Source organism: Triticum dicoccoides, chromosome 2B, assembly GCF_002162155.2.
Source record: "Triticum dicoccoides isolate Atlit2015 ecotype Zavitan chromosome 2B, WEW_v2.0, whole genome shotgun sequence".
Lineage (NCBI taxonomy): Eukaryota > Viridiplantae > Streptophyta > Magnoliopsida > Poales > Poaceae > Triticum > Triticum dicoccoides.
The window spans coordinates 306,993,470-307,014,190 of NC_041383.1; positions in this window are offsets into that span (position 1 = coordinate 306,993,470).

Below are 20,721 nucleotides of genomic sequence, written 5' to 3' on the forward strand. Positions count from 1 at the left end.
CGAGACGCTCCACCGTAGGAGCTCATCGCCGACATAGCTATGGCAACCATATGGTCGCGCTAGTGCGTCCAAAGGCTTCGTAGCCACACGTAGAGCCTCGCGGTCGCTTTGATTCATCCTTCTGCATGCCATAACGCCAAACCCAACCCCGCCCGAACTTCAGGCGCCGCCACGAGCTCAACTCCGGCGAGCTCGCTCCACCCCAGTCCCTCCTGCTTGCCCTACCAGATGCGCGCGAGCCCCAGCTACGCGTAGAACCAAACCACGGTCGATTTGGTCGACCGTGGGCAAAACCCGAGCGCCTCCGCCGTCCCTGGCCTCGTAAACGACGAGCCGCGGGTCAACTCCGGCGAGTTGGCCCTGGGTTTGACCCCAGTTTGACCCGCCCTGGTTGACTGACGTGTGGGCCAAGCCCCTGTTTAGTTTAGGTGTTAGATTAATTAGCACTAATTAAACTAGTTAATTAGTTGATTCACTGACATGTGGGCCCAGGCCCTAATTAACCTAGGTTAGCGCTTTACCTAACACTAATTAACTCTGTTAGTTAGTTGTGTCACTGACCAGTGGACCCCACTGGTCAGGTTTGACCCTGGGCGACCTGTTGACCATGCTGATGTCACCCTGACGTAGTGCTCACGCAGTAAGTCATTTTCTGGATTAAATTTGATTCAGGAAATTCCAAAAAATATCCAAAACTTCTAAAATTCATAGAAATTCAACCATAACTCAAAATGAAACAAGTTATATATGAAAAATGATCAAAAGAACCCAATCTATCCATCTGTACTGGTTTCATGCATGTTAAAGAAACTTAAAACTGTTGTTGATATCAAAACATGATAATGCACTTTATAAGTTCATAGTTTAATCTGAACTTGAACCTTCGGCTCAAAATAGCTCAAACTCTTCTGGTTCTAGTTGCATTAGCTCAAATCACAGCATATTGCCATGTCATGATCATGCATCATATTTTGCATTTTTTTGATTGTGTTCTTCCTTGTTCGCCGGTATTTGCCCCCTCTCGATAGACGTGTTCCGACGATGAGTTCGATGACATCGATGAAGAGCTATACTATCTTCAGAAGTGCCAGGCAAGAAAAAACCCCTTGTTCATTCCGATACAATCCCACTCTCTCGCTCCTCCTCTGTTTTACTGCATTAGGACAACAATGATTCAATTGTTACATCCTGCGGTAGTTGAACCCCTTTCCTCTGCATGACCTGCCATTGCCACAGTAAATAGATGAAACCCACTAGCATGAGTAGGAGTTGTTTGAGCCCTGATGTGCCTACTCATTCATGCTGTTTGTCATGCCTGCTATACTTAGAGTTGTCTCAGGTCTGATTCATCGGGGATGAATTGGAACAGTGATGAACATGTCCTACTATGTGTGAGCTAAGTGTGTGAACACGTTTTGGTAAAGGTAGCGGTGAGAAGCCATTTAGGAGTACATGCTGGGTTGTCTCATTGAAGCTGTCCTCTAGAACTGAGTTCTGTGTTTGTGATCCATGAAAAGCTACTACCACGCGTTGGGCCCGAAACCAATGGACCCTCTCGGCTTTTAACCACCCTTGTCCTTTGTGCAGGGGTTGCAAGTAGTTTCTGGTGTTTGTAGTATGCTGGAGGCCGTGCACAGCACTGACCCAAGGGGTGGGCTGGGATGCGGTAGGCACGTGGCCGGGTATGCCGGGCGCCCGTTTGAGTGTCTAGGTAGGCCGTGGCCAACACCCTCGTTGGGCTTCCGCTTGAAGGTTGTCGAGTACATGTCATGTAAACGACGGTATGTGGTGAGAGCATGTGTGAAGAAGTACACCCCTGCAGGGTTAACATCACTTGTTCGAATAGCCGCATCCACGATAAAGGACCTCTGGGTTGCCTATATAGTTCATAGACAAGTGAAAGTGGATACTCTAAAATGCGCAAGATAAGCGTGAGTGCTATGGATGGCCTTCTCGTAGGGAGACGGGAGCGGATCCATAGTCGTGTATTGATATGGTGAATATTTGGGCTCGTGTGCGCCATGCCAAAAGAGTTACTTGCAGTCGTAGTTCAGGATAGCCACCGAGTCAAAGCTGGCTTGCTGCAGTTAAACTTCGCCCCCCCCCCCCCTTTATTGATAATGATGCATATGTAGTTAGTTCTGATGTACGTCTTGCTGGGTATATTTGTACTCATGTTTGCCTATTTTATGTTTTATAGAGAGACTTGCGTATCACTAGTAGTTCTGTGTGGACTTCGACGTTTAGCTTGTTACCTCAGCTACGATCTTGTGCCCTCGGCAGGATCTGGTAGATAGTCAGGCTTCTCAGCCTTTTTCATTTGTAGATGTCTGTACTCAGACATGATAAGCTTCCGCATGTGCTTTGACTTGTATGCTCTGGATGTTGGGTCATAAGATCCATGTTTGTAATATCTCGCTCCTCGGAGCCTATTGAATAAATACTTGAGTCATAGAGTTATGTTGTGATGCCATGTTGTATTTGCACATATCGAGCATATTGTGTGTATGATTTGAGATGCTTGGTATGTGCGGCATCTGACAACCTAGTTGTTCATCCTTGGTAGCCTCTCTTACCGGGAAATGTCTCCTGGTGCTTCCACTGAGCCATGGTAGCTTGCTACTGCTCCGGAACACTTAGGATGGTTGGCATGTGTCCTTCTTCGTTCCTGTGTCTGTCCCTTCGAGGAAATGTCACACGTTGTTCCTTTAAGTCCATGTAGCTTGTTGCGACTTGGGTTCATACATTGTTGATCGACTCGTTCGTTGTTGGGTCATGTATGCATGTCCCTGTAAGTTAGTGCCACTTTGGGTCCATGACTAGTCATGTCAGCCCGGGTTCTTTGTCATAGGGATGCTAGCAGCATTATCATATACGTTAACCAAAAGGCGCAAACGGTCTCGGGCCATGTAAGGTGGCACTCGTGGGAATACCGTGCGTGAGGCCGCAAAGTGATATGATGTGTTACATGCTAGATCGGTGTGACTTAGGATCGGGGTCCTAATAGCTTTGGTATCAGAGCCTGACTGCCTGTAGGATTACCAAGCCAAACTGGCCAAAGTTGAGTCTAGAAATTCTTTAGTTATATAAGGGAATTGATTGTGGATGGGAACGTAAGGCTCTTTTTACTCCTTTACCTTATGCCCTTCTGATCTGAGTCATCCTATCTTTCCTACGGGGTTAAGGAACTAGGCTTTCTCTTCTTTCTATCAGGATCACGTGTTACTAATTCGTGGACTTATAAGATTTGTGAATTCAAGCCTCAGTTTAGTTTCTACTACTTCTGTGTATTAATAGCTGGCCTCATAAACTTGATATTTTGATGATCGAGTGGTTATGCCACCATTTTGTAGGATGTCTCAAATCATTTTGAGCATTTACTAATAGCTGTCCAAGTCATCCGAGGTTTCTAAAATAGGCTGATGCATTTGCAAATCCCTTCTTACCGTTCTGAAGTTCCTTTGTGCTAGATCAACCACACTAACTAGTGTGTTGAGGTACTTCATTGCCTCGGCATATAGGTTGGAGCTACTATTATGACCCTAGGTCTCTTAGTTAATCGCCTAGTAATCTAGCCATGCTTTGTGTTCCCAGTGTGATGATTCTGGCAGTCATTTCTGAGATGCATAGCGTGATGCCACTTAGTGTAGTAGGTATTCTATATCTGGGTTTTGAACCCGAGATTCACTCCACCTACTTCATGTTGTTAGTGTTTGCTCGTTCCTTTAGGTTATTAGTAACCTTTGCATTAGTTCTCGAGGTCTGTGGTATCCCTTCTTCCAATACCATCAACCAATATGGCAGAAGTTCTTTTGAACCAAAAGATCACAATCGGAGTATTTTTGATAGGTTCTCCATCTTATATTGTGAATCTGCCAATTCTAGCTTTCTGCATGGGTTATCCGGAAGAAATATGTTGAACTCGTTTGACATGCTAATCCATGCATCCACAACTCAACAAAATCATTGTTCTTTTGAGTTGTCCCTCTTTAGTTGTTTTCTCGCCCTCGTCTATCAATTGATAGTCAGGGGTAGTCGTGCACTCATGTTCATCGATGCCTATTATTCTTGTGGTCCGTCAAGCCATCCTATCATGTAATGACTAGGAGAAACAAACTCCAGCACCTCGTCCATATCCAGGATTGGGTTAAAGTAGTTGTACTCCGAAGATCAAAATGCCAATCCAGCTTTTTCTGTTCTACCTTGGAGTGTTGCCCTCTTTATGACAGGATTTTCATGAGATTTGCACCACCTTTTATGAATTCTTGACGCAGTGATACTTCTCGCCCTCATTATTCATTTCTCGGTTCCGTCTTGTTGCAACCGGAATGCCGACAGGTGTACCATGATGTATGAAATCAATACTCCTAGCAACTTTGTTGCTTGGTAGTTAAATGGACAATAATTTTGTTCTTAGCGTGTTGGTTATTGAATCCTAATTCTAAGATAGCTTGTGCTACCTAGTCCTTATTTTAGGTGCACTTTTCGATCAACGAGTTAGGATTGTGTCAATCCCTCGCTCTTTTGATCACATCGTCTTGCCCTGCAAAGCAAGATTATTCTCGAGTTTAGTAACATACCGGTGGTTCGTGATTTTCCAAATATCTTCTCGGAGGTATCACCAGGTCGTCACCTGACCGCTATATTGAGTTCGTGATCAAGTTAGTTTTCGACAAAACAATCTGTGTTGGATACCCTGAGCTAGTTGGTTAAGCTAAACAATAACTTGGAGAGTTGGAAGATAAAAGCTTGTCCGACTCAGTTCATTCCAAAGGGATATCTTTGTGTGTGTGTCGAAGAAAGATGATATATTCATTGATTGATTCTCGTGATCAGTTGTTCTGTCTATTGTCATGTCAAACTTTGATTTGAGTGTGGGCTATCATCAAATCAAATCAGAACCAATGATGCTCTTAATGTTTTCTTACTCGTGGTTGATCCCTCAAGCATACACCATTATATCTTTGGGTCTGACCAATGCTATCACTTGTTCACATAATTATGGAATTCCATCTTCATGGAAACCTGGATGAATTGTTGTTGAGCCCATCAGCAACATTGTTATCTTCTCCATGATTCGTGTTGAACATCCAGCTAGTATTGGAAACTTTATAAGCATTATCTTCATGTTCTGTTCATGAAGCATATGCCCGGATGAAAGAAGTGACTTCCTTTAATTCATGTGCATTTGATGCAAGTTGCCGTCGTGGATTTGAGAAAGTCAATGTTGCTTCCACTGGAATCATCCCAAATCGGTCATGCATACGTGCGAAGTATTATGTGGTTTGGAGACTTGCAACCTTCATTCTATATGCATCCCTAGCACCCCAAGCCACTGATTGGTTTGTTCAAGGAAAAGGAGTTGTTTTGCGAATACTAGTTCATGCACAAGATTCTGATATCCTCAATGATGGTTCCCTACCAGAACTCGGTAGTGTTTTGTTGTAAGACTACCATGTGATCATGATTGTTTGGGACAGCGTGTTCACATGGGTGTAGCAGAACTAGCTCACGTTTTGGAGCTTGCTATGTAGTTCATTCCCTGAGAATCTCACAACGTCATCTCGTTGATTTGTGTTGCAAACTTTCTTTTTTTTCTAGACTTGATGAGTCTGGAATATTCTCACACCAACCAGATTTGAATTTCAAGCGGATATGATGGTTGGAACGTTTGCCAAGAACTATAATATTGGTCTCCCTGTAACCCGGTAAAGTGGGTGTCGTGGCCAACACACCAGCTAGAAGACCTATTATTGTAGTATCTAGATTGAGGAAGTTGGCCACCTCCCCATGAGGATTTCGTAGGATTTACTTCCATAGTTATTCCTTATGGATTCTTGTGCTCCCGACATCCGACCTTTTACTTGATGTTCTAGGTACCAAACCATTTTAATAAATGGGTTACGCTAGCACATCAAGGAGAACATTAGAAGCGGAGTGCTAAATGTCTCCTGGTCGATCATCCAGATTTTGATCCCTTGGCCTCGCTAAGGTGAAATCTGAGAAGGTGTTATCTCCCTTTGCATCTGCATTGTCCATCACTATTCATCATGGTAGTATGTTGTGTTGCCAGGATACTTGACATGGATAATGGTAAAACCTTGATGAATATGGAAATGCTCAAGTTCTTGAGAGCATGCGCAAGCACTAGGATTTATCGTCGGCATTAATTGGGATCTGCTCTCAGTTTCCTCGGCTATGCTATAACCTTTCAAACAGTGGAATCACTCTCTACTATTGAGCTTCTCCCCAATTACTAGAATCATTCCCAGCATTTGCATTTTGATCCTAGCTTGCACCCGTCGCTGTGCTAGTCTATCACGGATTCCACCCATTTCCGATGATAAGAAAAATCATCCCTTGTGTTGTCTTCAATAAGGTAATCCACATCATCCGTTCTAGTCCGGGTATTCCATTCCTTTGTACTCCGCCAAATGATTGTTGGTAATTTGCCTTAGGCTGGTATAGAAAGTCTCAATGATATCTATATCAAAAGTAATTCTTTTTGCCACTTCAGGTAATGGTTCCACGAGTAACCCTCCCCCAAGATGCCTGTTATGGTATCATGGCAACTCAAATCCTCGCTATGTTGACAACCGTTCACCACCTTCTGAAGTGTGGAATTGTTGTCTACCGAGTGAACCTTCGTCATCTATTTCAGTCCATCCCTCTGGAGGTATGCTTTGTGTCTCAGCTCGCGACATGTTTCAATGTCTCACTCCGTCAGTTGATCCTGAGTTGTTCGATCTTCGAGAAGATCGATCCTTCTAGAGTTTCCTTTTCCCCTTGTTGCCATGTTGGCTTGAGTTCTCAGAGCAAGACATCGAGACAATGATGGTGATCGAATCAACGTTCTTATGAAGTGCAACCTAGATCATGAAGATTGTGTTAGTTTGCGTCCCCCCCCCCTCATCTTACCCTACGCTTGAATCTCGGGACGAGATTCTTGTTTAGTGGGGGTGAGTTGTCACATTCCTAGCTCCTGGCAATGCACTAGGCTAGCTTCATGTGTGCATCATGTTTAATTTTGAAAGAAACTTGAAATGGGGGCTGATAAACCGTAGCAGCAAATGAAATTCAACTAGGGTCCAAATAAAATCATTTTCACTGAACCCAAAATGCCCTTCTAAAATGTTCATCATCTTTGCCTTGGTCTAGAACCTCTGACAAAACTGGTGCACACTTTTCTAGGACAACAGAGGGTAACTGAATTAAATCATATAGTATTTGCATATGGGCATTTAAATGCTATAAAATATTTTAAATGCCCAAGTAATCATAAACTGAAATGTTTACCAAAGGATATATTCCCAACAGTGGTCATGAGCAGTTTCATGATTTTTGGGATTGATTTCATATTTTTTAAAAAGCCACAAAGTTAGAGAAAAATAGAAAACGGGAAATAAAAGAGAGAGAGAGAGAGAGAGAGAGAGAGAGAGAGAGAGACATACGTGGCCTCACCTTTGCAGCCCACCTGGCCGGCCCAGCTAACTGGCCCAGCCCACCACCGCAGCCCCTCTGTCGCCTTCCTCCTCGCGCCAATAGGCAGGGGCGCGTGCCCGGCGCACACAGCCACACGCCGGCCACCTCCACCCTTCCTGCGTGCCCTCCCTCGACCGCCTGGGCATCCCTGGAGACGCCACGCACCCTCTTGGACCTCTCTCACTCTCTCCCGTGCTTCTCCCCACCTCTGCTTTCTCTCCCTCTCACGCCCGAGAGCAACCGTCGCCATCGCTCGTCGTTGCCACGGCCACCGCCTCCTCCTCGCCCTTCTGACAAGATCGAGAGCTCCGCCTCGATGTCCCCGTCTTCTCCACAGAGCCAGGCGACACCGGAAGCTCTGGAACGCCGCCATCACCGTCTCCTTCAACCTTGGTCCGCCGTGATCACTGGCGACCATGCGCCCGCTTTGTTGCCTCCTCGAGCTCGCCGAGGCCACCATTGCACTCGTTGTGAGCTCTGTCGTCTTTTCCCACTTCTACCTGAGCTTGTTCTATCCTCTAGCCGCCTTCTCCTTCGAAGCCGAGACGCTCCGCCGCAGGAGCTCGTCGCCGACATAGCTCCAACAACCATTTGGTCACGCCAGTGCATCCAAACACTTCACAGCCACACATAGAGCCTCGCGGTCGCTTCTGTTCATCCTTCTGCACGCCGTAGCACCGAACCCAACCCCGCCCGAACTCCGGCCGCTGCCACGAGCTCAACTCCGGCGAGCTCGCTCCACCCCAGTCCCTCCCGCTTGCCCTACCAGATGCGCGTGAGCCCGAGCTACGCATAGAACCAAACCACGGTCGATTTGGTCGATCGTGGGCAAAACCCTAGCGCCTCCTCCATCCCTGGCCTCGCCGGTGATGAGCCGCAGGTCAACTCCGGCGAGTTGACCCGGGTTTGACCCCATTTTGACCCGCCCTGCTTGACTGACGTGTGGGCCATGCTCATGTTTAGTTTAGGTGTTAGATTAATTAGTGCTAATTAAATTAGTTAATTAGTTGATTCACTGACATGTGGGCCCAGGCCTTAATTAACCTAGGTTAGTGTTGAACCTAACACTAACTAACTCTATTAGTTAGTTGTGTCACTGACCAGTGGACCCCACTGGTCAGGTTTGACCCTGGGCAACCTGTTGACCATGCTGACGTCACCCTAATGTAGTGCTGACACAGTAAGTCATTTTCTGGAATAAATTTAATTCAGGAAATTCCACAAAATGTCCAAAACTTCTAAAATTCATAGAAATTCAACCATAACTCAGAATGAAATAAGTTATATATGAAAAATGATCTGAAAAATCCAATCTATCCATATGTACTAGTTTCATGCATGTTCAAGCAACTTAAACCTACTATTTATATCAAAACATGATAATGCACTTTAAAAGTTCATAGTTTGAATCTGAACTTGAACCTTCGGCTCAAAATAGCTCAAACTCTTCTGGTTCTAGCTGCATTAGCTCAAGTCATAGCATATTGCCATGTCATAATCATGCATCATATTTTGCATTGCATTGATTGTGTTCTTCCTTGTTTGTCGGTATTTGTCCCCTCTCGATAGACGTGTTCCTACGATGAGTTTGATGACACCGATGAAGAGCTATACTATCTTCAAAAGTTCCAGGCAAGCAAAAAACCCTTGTTCATTCCGATACAATCCCACTCTCTCGCTCCTGCTCTCTTTTACTGCATTAGGACAACAACGATTCAACGGTTACATGCTGCGGTAGTTGAACCCCTTTCCTCTTCATGACCTGTCATTGCCACAGTAAATAGATGAAACCCACTAGCATGAGTAGGAGTTTTTTGAGCCCTGATGTGCCTACTCTTTCATGCTTGTTTGTCATGCCTGCTATACTTAGAGTTGTGTCAGGTCTGATTCATCGGGGATGAATTGGAACAGTGATGAACATGTCCTACTGTGTGTGAGCTAAGTGTGTGAACACGCTTTGGTAAAGGTAGCGGTGAGAGGCCATTTAGGAGTACATGGTGGGTTGTCTCATTGAAGCCGTCCTCTAGAACTGAGTTCTGTGTTTGTGATCCATGAACAGCTACTTCCACGCGTTGGGCCCGAAACCAATGAACCCTCTCGGCTTCTTAACCACCCTTGTCCTCTGTCCAGGAGTTGCAAGTAGTTTCTGGTGTTTGTAGTATGCTGGAGGCATTGTGCAGGTTGACCCGAGGGGTGGGCTAGGATGCGCTAGGCACGTGGCCGGGTATGCCGGGCGCCCATTTGGTGTTGCAAAACCCTGTATACATCATTCGGGGCCGTATGTGGAGACCTCGGCCGGACTCCCTGCGGATGAAACCTGAATAAGCGATAAACCTGGACTAGAGACTTGAGTGTTTAGGAAGGCCGTGGCCGACACCCTCATTGGGCTTCCACTTGAAGGTTACCGAGTACATATCGTGTAAACAACGGTATGTGGTGAGAGCATGTGTGAAGAAGTACACCACTGCAGGGTTAACATCATCTGTTCGAATAGCCGCATCCATGGTAAAGGACCTCCGGGTTGCCTATACAGTTCATAGACAAGTGAAAGTGGATACTCTAATATGCGCAAGATAAGCATGAGTGCTATGGATGGCCTTCTCGTAGGGAGACGGGAGTGGATCCATAGTGGTGTATTGATATGGTGAATACGTGGACTCGTGTGCGCCACCTCAAAAGAGTTACTTGCAGTCGTAGTTCAGGATAGCCACCGAGTCAAAGCTGGCTTGCTGCAGTTAAACTCCACCACCCCCTTTGCTGATGATGATGCATATGTAGTTAGTTCTGATGTAAGTCTTGCTGGGTACATTTGCACTCACATTTGCCTATTTTATGTTTTGTAGAGAGACTTGCGTCTCACTAGTAGTTCCGTGTGGACTTCGACGTTTAGCTTGTTACCTCGGCTACGATCTTGTGCCCTCGACAGGATCTGGTAGATAGTCAGGCTTCTCAGCCTTTTTATTTTTAGATGTCTGTACTCAGACATGATAAGCTTCCGCATGTGCTTTGACTTGTATGCTCTGAATGTTGGGTCATAAGATCCATGTTTGTAATATCTCCCTCCTCGGATCCTATTGAATAAATACTTGAGTCATAGAGTTATGTTGTGATGCCATGTTGTATTTGCACATATCAAGCATATTGTGTGTATGATTTGAAATGCTTGGTATGGGCGGGATCTGACAACCTAGTTGTTCATCCTTGGTAGCCTCTCTTACCAGGAAATGTCTCCTAGTGCTTCCACTGAGCCATGGTAGCTTGCTACTACTCCGGAACACTTAGGCTTGCCGGCATGTGTCCTTCTTTGTTCCTGTGTCTGTCCCTTCGGGGAAATGTCACACGTTGTTCCTTTAAGTTCATGTAGCTTGCTACGACTTGGGTTCATACGTTGCTGATCGACACGTTCGTTGTTGGGTCATGGATGCCTGTCCTTGTAAGTTAGTGCCACTTTGGGTTCACAACTAGTCATGTCAGCCCGGGTTCTTTGTCATAGGCATGCTAGCGGCATTATCATATACGTGAGCCAAAAGGCGCAAACAGTCCCGGGCCACGTAAGGTGGCACCCGTGCGAATACCATGCATGAGGCCGCAAAGTGATATGATGTGTTACATGCTAGATCGGTGTGACTTAGGATCGGGGTCCTAACACGATGTTCATGCATGGAGTACATACGAAAATTATGAAGTTGATGCGAAAGGTAAGATAATTACTAGTAGTACAATATACTACTACATGGATTTGACGGAAAGATAAAAATACATACGGATCCATCAATGACATCCTCACGCCCTAGTGCACCGGGTCACCAACCAACATGTGAGGAGCACCGGCGTTGGCGGCGAGCCCAACGTGCTTCTGAACAATGTCGTCCAAGGTTGCCCTGTGGTCCAAGAAGGCCAGTGTCCTATCATCCTCCTATTGCACGTAGTAGTCCTTATGGACGATTTTTGCGTAGACATGGGTGATTATGTCAATGGTGTCCAGCTGCGCCAGGTGCTGTGCGGCGAGCGCGACCTCGAGGTGGACATTCTCCGGCTCGATGACCGGCAGTCGTAGGGCCACCCGTGGGTCGAAGAGGTTGTCACCATAGAGGCCATTGAGGTTGGCGGGCATTGTAGAGCCTGGGCGCATGGGCTGGAGGCAAGCTTCTTGACAACGGTGAACTTGTCGAGGAAGCCGACGAGGACCTCGTCGAACAAGGAGACGAAGCGGTCGTCCAAGAGGCCTCTCGCCCTGGCGGCCTCAAGCAAAACCTGGAGACGTTCCTCGATGCGGGCCGCAAGCCGATGTCATGGACCATCTGGCACAACTGGCTGATACTCGCGCTCATCGCCTCCATGGGTCTAGCTTCTAGTCAACTGATCTTGCGATTGGAGTGATCACTCTTGCCCTTGGTTAGGGTGCATAGGTGCGTAGGATTTCATAGATTGGACTAGCGGGGAGCCTTTATATGAGAAGTTCATACTGCGTTGCATTCACGTGTGTGTTGGCCATCTACTCCTCGACCCTCCCTCTGTGCCGGTGGAGTATAGTCATCTCAGCGAGACCAAGTTGGGGCAAAACGAGAGAACTTTGATGTTGACTAGTTTATTGGTCCCCTTTGCATTTTGCTGCAAGTTTTGACCTTTGATTTAGTAACTAGTAAAATGTTAATGCATGTAACCAAAAATGTTGTGCTAAGGCCCTTCCCATTGCTCCATGGTGGACAGGTGCTAAGCATGCCACATAAGCAAAAAATGACATAGCGTAGTAATTAAGGAGGAGAGAAAGCACTTTGGTGACCCCGGGAAGAACCAATGTTAAGAACGTGAACCTAGGCAAACCACTTAAATGAAAGAAGTTGATCAATGCATCGGGAACTACGTTCAAAACCGAATAAAACAATACTCCATGTATTTATTTACAGAGGGAGTAGTATATTTTTTGTGACATGCATTACTAGATATTGCTAGTCAAATACAAAATCCAGACGGACATGGTAGTACTACTAAATACAGACGGTGCTGCTAGATTAGTAGTAGTACTACCAATGTAGTACTAGTACTGTACTACCCGTTGGTCAAATTACTCCTCACAATGAAGTGACAAGACCCTGCGCCGAAGATGACACCTGAGTGTAGGCGTCGTGTTCAGCAAACCAAAGTCAGCCTCACCGTGTGCAGTCACTATCATCATGGCTGTAGAGCTAGCCTGCTTACAGCTAGCCGTGTTCAACATAATTTCCCGTGCGTCGCCATGAGTATCTCTACTCTTTTCTTATACGAGTAAGATGCCTGTGCATTGCACGGAACACCAAGACTGGGGATGGACGGCACCGTCAGCGGCCGTCGCGCCAGATTATTTCATGGCCTTCTAGATGTGGTGTGGAGGAGATAAGGCTGATTCTGAGAGACAAGGAGTTGTTTGTAAATAGGGAACAAGTGCGGGCATGTTTTTGCAAAACTGCAGAAGTTTGCTTTGTATGCGTCAGATCTAGATCAGATGGATATTGCTGAAAGATGGTAGGCACACCATCATCACCAACTCAGGACCTCTTTGATTCGCGGGATTTTGAAAACACACGAATAGGACACGGCAGTATTACAAGTTTCAAACTGATATTACAAATGTTAGGAGTAATGATGCACCTACGAAGAGGGAATCATTAGGAAGTTTACCTAAGAACTTTTGTTACTTTAGGTGGATGCAGCATTATCGTACAAACTAAAATCCACCGCCCTGACAAGTCACTAATGGGCAAATAAATTTTTTAGTCTCTGGCGACTTGATGTTTCAAAATCAAATTCAGCTTCTGTCGAGACTTTGTCATTTAGGCTTAGACGCTTGCGGTGATCAGCACGGCATTCATTGTTGCGCTAGAGAACACCAAACCTCATTACCTTGAGCACACTTGACTGCAGAACAAAGAACCTGGCCAATTTAAACTCAGATGTGCTGCCTCGGTAGTCGATCAAATCAATTTCTGTAAGATGGAGATCAAGGCATTCGATGAGATTGTTATAGTGCAGCACATTTTTCACTTTCAGGTCTTTTTTTATCTGCAAAAGAAGAGAACATATTAGAGCAGCTGGCTATATAAGATTGTTGTGTCATCAAGAGGTACCAATATCCTTCACTCATATGATAGCTTTTTTTTAAAACAAGGCATACGATAGGGTTGGCTGGCTAGTGATAATTTTTCACTCACTCTCTCTCTCTCTCTCTCTCTCTCTTTCCTCACATTTACCTAGGAGCACGTGAAGAGCTTGGGCATTTGTTGCCTTCCACTATGTGGCCGATGCCATATTTCTCAAAACTATTGCCACATAATACGCATCGATGTCATATCAAAAGATTTTGGCACCGCTCTAGCGATGTGAGAGAGTTGGCACCGCTATGCACATAGACCCACGTGTATAAACAAATCAATCAAACCAACTACACCAGCCTCTCACTCTCCCAAACAAGTGTTTTTTATTGCCTCGGTCCTCTCCCCCTCCCACGTAAGTGTTTTTACATTGCGTGAGTTAATTTGGCACCAGAGCAAAGTAGGTGGTCCAGATTGGGGCACCAGGTGAGCAATGGAGGGGCATTGATGCCAAATGCATCACAAGTGAATTTGGCATGTGTTTTGGCCTACATAGTGGAGGGCCGTTATAGCCCACTTTTGTACTTCCTCCTATTTATTGTAAAATTTTGACCATAGATTTACCTAAGAAAATGCCAATGCATGTCACCAAAAATTATACCATTTGAAATTATATTCAAATACGAATCCAACGATATATTTTTTAGTGACATGCATTAACATTCTGTCAGTTAAATCTATGGTCAAATTTTGATACTACTAAATAGGAAAAGTAATCCAAGACGGAGGTAGTACTTGCTCTTAGGGTAACCATAGAGTTACTAGTGTATGGTTACTTGCCACTATGACTAGCCTAGGCTACTAGTAGTATAACAAAAAAGCGATGCAGGTGATCACGTGAGAAAAAACACTAAAAACATTTCTTTCTGTGCAGTGCGTAGATGCGGTTTTGAACACTACACTTGTCATCGTAATTTGGGAAAATTATGAAAAAAATTGAGCTACATTGTGATTACCGTTTACTAATACTAGGAAAGAAGTTTCGCCTTGATGAGTAGCTTCTCCGTGCACGAAAAGCAAGTAAGGAATCCAACAACTTGATCCAGACTGGGGCTGATAGATTTTATTGCCAAGATCTTCACCGTGCGCACAGACTGGGTCAAGCTTGTGGGAATCATTTTCTGGATGACAGTCGTAAATACATCAGGAAGAAATTTAAAAATGTGAATTTTAAGAAGACGGAGAAGAAGAGTGTTGTATCTGAACGATTACGGATCCAATAAAGAGTTCGGAGAATTTGGCAGATGAGTACAACAACGATGTCAATTTTGGCACGTCAATGACCTAGATTTTTGTTGGACCTTCTAGATCAGATACAAGCAATCTATCAAGGAAAGGCGCATTCTCATTGACCATAACATGGAACAGCTGGAGTGATCTCTTCCCAATTGATGTTTTGTTGCGGGGCCAGCAAGACACATAAATCCATCGGAGATTCGTCGAGGCGATGTGGAGGCTAACAAACCCGTGGATTTGTCGAAGACGAAGGTACTCGAGCATAGTACAGCTGCAGAGCAGGTTCTCCATAGCCTTCTTTGAGATGCCAACGTCGAACAGGTTATGATGCATGAGTTGAGGGAGAAGAAGGGCGGGCGCGGCATTAATCTGGGGAAAATAGCAGGAGCTGAAGCTGGTGCGGCGCGGCGTTGGCGTGAGCCGGAGCACGGACGGCGGCAGAGAGTGACATTGTCCAGCTTCAAACCTGAGCTCCTCGAGCTGATCTAGGGCGGGGGATAAGAACCACTCGTCGAACTTGGCTTGGACCTTGGAGTTGGTACTGAACATGCGGATGTCAAGGCGTCTGGCTAGCCAAGGGTGCGATGAAAGGATCTTGGAGACTGCAGCCATGCGTTTGCAATCCCCGACGCAAAGGCAACTATCGACGATGAGGTTGAGGGGGACGTGGCGCCAGAGGGGCCGCCACCGCCGGGAGAGCAGGGTGGTCCTCATGGCAGATTTGGTGGGGAGGAGGCCGATGATGACGAGAAGCATGTTGTCGGGGAGGCTACTGATGAAGTCCAGGCTCACTCGATGCAGCTTTGGCTCGAGCCGCCTCCGCTTGCTGGTTGCCTCGCTGTCCGACTCAGCCGGCAGCAACGCTGGTGTACACGTGTGCTGGTGTGTATTGTATCTTGGGTGTGCGCGAGTGCGTCCTTTTGTGCATGCCGCCGTGCAGTGCTGAAGTGTGTGCGACTGCGTCCTTCACGAGGAAGTAGTGTGCCCTCAATTTACTAGCATGCGGGGTGCTACCCCGAGTGGTTTCAACTTTGTTTACTTCATCGCGTGTCAGATGGGCCTCTAGTTTACTTATTTTCACCCACTGCCACATGGGCCTGCACATGAAGATTGAGAACACGAGCTCACAAGGCAGCATGTGGACTGGTTGACCCGTCAACTAAACAATATACGGAGCTATACGCTGACATAGTGACCGTATAATCCCTCGGTATAGAGAGTTTGAGTGAGAGGGAAGGCCCGTGAGAGATAGTAGAGAGAGAAAGAGCTACTCCCCTCCGTTCGATAATGTAGTGCCTATATTTTTTTTAAAGTCAAACTTTTGAAACTTTGACTAAGTTTATAAAGAAATTACTTATATCTGCAATACCAAAGATAAATGATAGTATGAAGTAAGTACATGTTGTGATGAATCTAATGATCGTTCCGGATGTATATGTTTTTCTCCACATACCTGGTCAAACTTTTCTGAGGTTTGACTTTTCAAAACATCCTTATGCTTATGGACGCGAGAGAGTCCCTAACTAGAGAGAGAGAGAGTGTGTGTGTGAAATAGAAAGAGTGAGTGAAAAAAGTGTGTGTGCATGTGTGAAAGAGACATGGACAACACACAATAAAGTACAGAAAAGCGTGTGTGTCTTATGCAAACATATCACACATGCATCTTCGAAAGCGGAAGAGAGGTGAGGAGATAGTGTGTGGTTGTTTGCAACTTAGAGAGAAAGTGTGCGCCTATAATGGTCAAGAGAGAAAGTGTGCGCCTATGATGGTCAAGAGAGAAAGTGTGCGCCTATAAGAGAGAAAGACCCCTAGCACATGGTCAAGAGAGGTCTGACAAACAAGGGAGAGAAGTCGAGAGAGACGTTTGGAGAAAATGCAAACATTGGGAGGAGAGAGTGTATGTTTGTGACAGAGAGATCCCCTGGAGATCGTTTTGGGACTACATGGGTGGGAGTTCGAGTGACAAGGTGTGTGCGTGATAGAAGATACCCCGAGGGATATCGAGATAGAAGCATGGATGGAAGGAGACAATACATGTGTTCCTGATGGCTAGTGAGAGATAGTCATACTTAGGGGAGGAGTGTGTGCGCCTATGATGGAGTGACGGATTATGGTACCTAGGGGGTGCGTGTCACATAGAGAGAGAACAAGGGCGGAGAGTGTTAGACGGGTCTATGTAGCGCGAGCGAGATATGTGTATGTGTGAACCAAGGATATATAAAGTTTGAGAGAGATAGAGGAGCCCCGATACAGCTGAGTGGTGCGTCAGACAGCTGGGGGGGAAAGAGATATTCCATCCGCTCGATAATGCAGTGCATATAAATTTTGTAGAAGTCGAACTTTGGAAACTTTGACTAGGTTTACGCAAATATTATTTATATCTACTATACCAAAGATACATCATACGAAACTACATCTCATGATGAATCTAATGATATATGTTTGTCGTTCTAGATGTAAATGTTTTTCTCCATGTACATGGTCAAACTCTGTGATGTTTGACTTTTCAATAAATATATATGCTATGGACTGAAGAGAGTGCCTAAGTCGAGAGATATCAAGTGTGTGTGAAGGAGAATGAGTGAGTGTGCAAAAAGAGTGTGTGTGTGAAAGAGAAAGGGACAACAAACAATAAATTAGAGAGAGAGTGTGTGTTCGTTTCTTATGCAAACATATCATGCATGCATCTCCGAGATAGAAAAGCGGGGTGAGGAGATACACGAAGATAGCTAGTGCGTGATTGTTTGCAACGGAGAGAGACACCCCTATAGAACATGTCCAGTAGAGGTCTGGCCAACAAGGGACAAAGGTCGAGAGGGACGCATGGAGGAGATGGACGCATGGGGAGGGAGAGAGGGTGTGTTTGTGATAGAGTGATCCCTCGAGATCGTGAGGGGACTATATGGGTGGGAGATCGAGGGACAAGGTGCGTGTGCGATAGAAAGATGCCCCAAGAGAAATCGAGATAGACCATGCACATGTTTGTGATGGATACTAAGAATTAGCTAGTCATATACATATAGGGGGACTGCGTGTGCCTACAATTGAGTGAGAGACCATCATACTTGGCTAGGCATGAGATTGTGTGTGTGTGTGTGTGCTTGTGAGATGGAGAGAGAACAAGGGAGAGCGAGAGAGATTTTTAGATGGGTCTATTGAGTGCGAGTAAGATATGCATGTGTATGTGTGGCCCAGGGAGATGGAGAGTTTGAGAGAGAGAGGGAAGAGCTCCAAGATGGCAGAGTAGTGCGTGAGAGAGTTACGGGCAATGAGCGAGGGAATTTGTGTGCATGCGATAAGTGCACCCAAGATATTTAGCTTCGACTAGAGAATCATACATAGTTTGTGAGAGAGACCTACACATGGAGTGTGCATGCGAACTAGAAAGACCCCCCCCCCACACACACACACACAAAGAGAGAGAGAGAGAGAGAGGGAGAGGGACAAACAAGGTTTGTGTTTGGATGTGTGCGATAGAATTGAAGATTGTTGGCGAGAGAGGGAGAGAGAGAGCAGGAGTCCAGGAGAGGGGGAGGTCGCGTTTTATGCATCAAAGACTGATATAAACCATGTTTCGGTATAAATTTGCATTGCAATATTTAAATTGGAGAACATGTTGTGTGCAGTCCACACATGAACGGAGATATGTGTATCAAACAAGTTCATTAATTTGGCTTTCAATATGTTCATGGAGTACTATAATATTGTACAACATGCTACTCGATTGAGGTGTTCAATTTTGGATTTAGTTCGCTATTTTGACCTGGTGAACGAGCTATTTCATTGAGTCGAGATATTTGATTTTGGGTTTGATTCCCGTTTTTGAGTGGGTCAACTATTTGTCATATAGTAAATCGTTAGCAACGGGCATGTAAAAACACAATAGTCCCGAGCATCATCTCTCCATCTAAAAAGAAATCGCAAGCTAATATTTCAAAATTTGATTGGAATCGACTTGGTAAGGTAGACATGGATGCTCATTCTTCCAAAATTTCAACGAGCCGCTAAACACCCTCTGCTCAGTGGAATTAGCCCGAGCGAATAAATGGGAGATGCGAAATTACCGGCCTATGTGGGACACGCATCAATTGGCCCGTTGTACATCGAGGGTAGGTTCGTAACTTCATCCAAGCGCGCCTTCTCCTCGGCCGAAATGACATGTGCCGAATAATTCATAAACCATGGGCGGCAAAACACCCTCTCGCCGCCCGAAATCGCTCGCGCCGACTATTTCAAAACACACCCTCCTTGCCCAAAATCGCTTGCGCTGACTATTTCAAAACACGCCCTCCTCGCTCGAAATCGCTCGCGCCCACTATTTAAAAACACACCCTCCTCGCCCGAAATCGCTCGCACCCACTATTTGGGAGAAGCAAAGTTACTCTACTATCTCCGACCCTCGGTACACAGACCCAAGACCAGAAGCCTAAAGGCAGGGCTAGAACTGTAACTCCCCCCACATTTTAGACAAATGCGTCTGTAAGACATGGTTCCCCTCCCAATTCCCCATTCATACCTCATGGGCGCCAAATCACCTTCTCCCCGGAAGCTTCCTTCTCCCCAGCCACGAAACCTCAGCCCCTCCTCCATGGCACCCCACACCGCACCAAATTCACTGTCGCCCTCCTCCCCAATGCCGGAAAAACTGTCCGTTTGCCGTCGGACACTGGTCCGTGTGCCTCTTACTCCATGCTGCCGGAGCTGCCTCGATGATAGTCGCGTGAACCATAACGGAACCGGTTCACCCCTGCCATTGTGCACAGCGCTGGAGCGGCTCCAACGTCGGATGCGTCCAGTAGGGCCGTGGCGCTGCTTCCCCATAGCCGTCGACCATCGCGACATCTTTGCTTTCCTTTCGCCGATAGCCACCGCAACCGCGTGGGCCTAACCGACTCGGCAGCTGGAGCTGCCTACTTCACCGTGCCGCAAGGTAGGTCGTATACTCATCTCAAATCACTTTATTTAGGCGTCAGTTGTCTGAATTTTTATTCTGGGCCAATCGATTCCCAATGTAAAGTAGCACCCCTTGAGGCGGCAGAGCTCCTAGGCTGCTGGTTGGATGGTGTATAATGTAAGGGTGTGGGTGCGCAAGTTCGTCGCGGAAGCAGCACTTACATGGCTATCTTAGAGTTGTGTGGGTTGAAGGTACTGCCGCCACTAGATCTGGATGACGGCGAATCTCTATGGATTGGCCGGGGGCGGCGCAACCACAGTAGTGCAGTGGGGCAGGGAGTGGGGTTTTAATTGGATCTCTTGCGGCCACGGACGGTGGAGCGAGGCTGCTCTGTCGGTGGTCGCTGGCTCTTCGGGGAAGCTTCTTAACAGTGTCAGCCGAGAGGCACAAGACGTCCATCAAGTCGTCTGGCGTAGATCGGTGCTACGTCTTGAGCTTGCGTTGGTTTTCCTCGAAGAGGAGAGAGTGATGCAGCAAAGTGTAGCGTAAGTATTTCCCTCAGTTTTGAGAACCAAGGTATCAATCCAGTAGGAGGCTCCTCAAAAGTCCCACGCACCTACACAAACAAACTGAGAACTCGCAACCAACGCAATAAAGGGGTTGTCAATCCCTTCACGGCCACTTGCGAAAGTGAGATCTAATAAAGATAGTATGATAAGATAAATATATTTTTGGTATTTTTGATATAGATGCAAAAATTAAAGATGCAAATAAAAGTAGATGGAAAGCAAATATGATAAGAGATAGACCCGGGGGCCATAGGTTTCACTAGAGGCTTCTCTCAAGATAGCATAAGTATTACGGTGGGTGAACAAATTACTGTCAAGCAATTGATAGAAAAGTGCATAGTTAAGAGATTATCTAGGCATGATCATGTATATAGGCATCACGTCCATAACAAGTAGACCGACTCCTGCCTGC